At 45.0% G+C, this 3,428-nt stretch overlaps 1 non-coding gene across 1 annotated transcript; it reads left to right on the forward strand.

The window, feature by feature from the left end:
• Positions 1-2,276: 2,276 nt before the first annotated feature.
• On the forward strand, positions 2,277-2,351 carry Trnas-cga. The gene has a single exon. It is a non-coding gene; the product is annotated as a tRNA-Ser (tRNA).
• The last annotated feature ends 1,077 nt before the right edge of the window (positions 2,352-3,428 follow it).

The following is a 3,428-nucleotide window of genomic DNA, read 5'->3' on the forward strand; positions in this document are numbered from 1 at the left end:
AAGTAACTGTACTTTATCAGCTTTCTCTCACCCATCAGGGATGCATAGTTTATTAGAAGAAGTGTCTTTTAACTTGCTTTGGCCTGAGCTGCCAATGTACTGCTTTCACCTTGTATCCTCTAGAGGCACTGCAGTGTTGTTTATGTAAAAAAAAAAAAAAAAAAACCTGCTTTAACAGTGTATTTTCTTCTTTTCTTGGTATATATAACTGTTTATGTTCCTATAGCATAAGGTGTTGCCATTTAAGAAACTTTTGATTGTGAGCTTGACTGTAGGAATTCCTCCGGTCAGCAACATAACTTGGTCGATTACAGACTGAATATGGGAATAGGCTCCAAGGTTTCACTTTTACCATTTTCTCAATGTGAAACGTAACTGTTCTTCATTGTGTGTATATCTCTGTTATACATTTTGACATATTTGCCCTTTCGTTGTTGTTTGTTAAGAGGGAGTCTGACGAAACTGTGTTTAATATTTTTTGTTGCTATTTGAGTAAATGCAATCGAACGACAAATGATATTATTATTCTGGTCTGCCTCCTAACGCTTCCTTGTCCTTCCGTCCCACGTAAGGAGGTTATCAAATTGTACTGGGGAATTAAAGTAAAAAATTGGTTTATTGGAAGAAAACTGCAGGAGTAGGGCACTGGAATGCATGAAAGAGACCAAAGAAATTCTGAGACGCGTCCCTAGATTTGAAGTTGGCCTATTGTCTCAGTACGATAGTTTTGCAGAGATAATCAGGGCACTTACATGGGAGATTGTTAGACAGATTGTAAAACGATATCCCTGAATCGCATGTTTTGTGTACAGGTATAAGAACGAAATTCAAGCGATTACGAGACATAGAGAGGCATACTGGCAATAGTTTCACCCTCAGCACTTAGATAATGTATATGGGTGAAGATGCGCTGCTTTTGATGTTACAGCCATGAATGAACATAACATTAACATTATTGTCGTTCGAATTAATGTATGGAAATAACAAAAAGTACATTGCGTGTGCTGAAGTATCCCTTTAAGCACATACAATGGAAGCAAACAACTCGTAAGAGAGTAGTGCTAGTTAATCTCTCCAAGTCAGTTTAAAACCCAACGTTTTTTTTCCCTTCTCGGAGCAGACACTGTCAGCTGTAATCATACTGTTTAAAGAATCTGTGCCAAGAAAAACGCGGGAGATTACTTCATGCGGTACCGGGAAGCGCAAGCAGCTGACGATTGCTGGGAAGTAACTACCACGCCCTTTACTGGTGTTAGCTAAGTATATGCACAGCTAGCTGGTATTACATCACGTCAAGCGGCGTACTCTATTGGGAGCGTATTTAACGTATCAGCTACGTGATTATCTCCGTTCGATAAGCACATACATTGTACGGCGTTAGAGGTGAAAAAACGAACCAGCTGAGCATTCGCCTTAATCGATTTGGAGGATCCACAGAATACATAAATAAGGATGGCCATCATTATTAGTGTAAGCAGTAAATGTAGTATATACACTGCTCAGTCACTTTAATGAGACCACCTGTCAAAAGCTTGAACAATCACCTTTTGCAATGCGGACCGCTGGGGAACAGTCGATGGTTTCTGAAAGGTATCGACAGGTATGTGGAGCCACGCCGACATCAGTGTCGTGGCCAGCTTCGCCGCTAGGTTTCTCGGTTGAGGATCCATGACACGAACAACTCGATATAGGTAGTCCCACAGATTCTCGACTGTGTTCAAATACGGTGAGTTTGGTGCACGTACATTCGAGCTGCGTGGCATGTTGCATTGTCCTGCTGGTAGATGCCATCGTGCCGAAGAAAAGCGAACTGCGTGTGGCGTAGACATGGTCCCCAAGGGTAGATGCGCAGCTGTGTTGAGCCACTGTCCTTCCAGGCTGACATCACCCAGAAAATGCCACGGATACATTCCGCTGAACATAATGCTCCCTCCTCCGTCCTGTTGTTGCTGGGTGTTTGCTTTCAGAAGTCAGTGTTCTACATGCCAACGGTCATCTGTCCGAAAGAGCATGAAACGTGTTTCGCTGAAAAGGCCTTTTATTGCCAATCAGTGGACGTCCAATTACGTGAAACTTCCTGGCTGATTAAAACTGTGTGCCGGACCGAGACTCAAAATCGGGACTTTTGCCTTTCACGGGCAAGTGCTCTATCAACTGAGCTACCCAAGCACGACTCACTCCCCATCCTCACAGCTTTACTTCTGTCAGTACCTCGTCTCCTACCTTCCAAACTTCTACTTGCAGAAGTAAAGCTGTGAGGACGGGGTGTGAGTCGCGCTTGGGTAGCTCAGTTGGTAGAGCACTTGCCCGCGAAAGGCAAAGGTCCCGAGTTCGACTCTCGGCCCGACACAGAGTTTTAATATGCCAGGAAGTTTCATATCAGCGCACACTCCGCTGCAGAGTGAAAATCTCATTACGGAAACATCCCCCATGTCTTCGCAATATCCTTTCTTTCAGGAGTGCTAGTTCTGCAAGTTTCGCAGGAGAGTTTCTGTAAAGTTTGGAAGGTAGGAGACGAGGTACTGGCAAAAGTAAAGCTGTGAGGAGGGGCCTGAGTCGTACTTGGGTAGCTCAGTTGGTAGAGCACTTGACCGCGAAAGGCAAAGGTCCCGAGTTCGAATCTCGGTCCAGCACACAATTTTAATCTGCCAGGAAGTTTCATATCAGCGCACACTCCGCTGCAGAGTGAAAATCTCATTCTGGTCCAATTACATTACTGGCGTACAAATTCCAGGCATCGTCGAAAATGAACAGCAGTCAGCATGGGTTCGTCAACGAGGCAACTACTTAGGAGGCCCATACGCAGCATGGTTCACCGAATGGTTGCTGAGGAGACATTGTTGGTTCATCTGGGTGGACAGTTGCTCAACAACTGCATGTCTGTTCGCCCGTACACATCGCCGCAGCCGTTGTTCACACCAGTCATCTACCATCCACGGTGCACCACATTACCTCAGTGCAAGTTTTGGATACCCCCATTTTGCCATGCACAGTATACGCTAACTATGGCGGCAAGCGAACAATTTACAAAAGTAGTAGGTTTCGGAAATGCTTCCAACCTTGGCTCGAAAGCCAATGATCATGCCCTTTTGGACGTCAAACGCTCTGTTTCCGCATTACGACAACGACAACACTATTTTCCGTGCCCCCCCCCCCCCCCCCCCCCTCAATACGCCTTGGATACCCTCCACTGCTAGTGCTGCCGCCTGCCGTCCGTGAGCGGCTGTTGCACGTTGACATTGAGCATAGGTGTTGGTCAAATTAATCTGTACGTGAAAAGTAGATGGAATTTATTTACTTGGGGGAACTGATGAAAGATCTGTAAAACATCGAGAAAATACACTACTGGAAATTGAAATAAGAACACCGTGAATTCATTGTCCCAGGAAGGGGAAACTTTATTGACACATTCCTGGGGTCAGATACAT

Source organism: Schistocerca americana, chromosome 1 (genome assembly GCF_021461395.2).
Source record: "Schistocerca americana isolate TAMUIC-IGC-003095 chromosome 1, iqSchAmer2.1, whole genome shotgun sequence".
In the NCBI taxonomy this organism is placed as follows: Eukaryota; Metazoa; Arthropoda; class Insecta; order Orthoptera; family Acrididae; genus Schistocerca; species Schistocerca americana.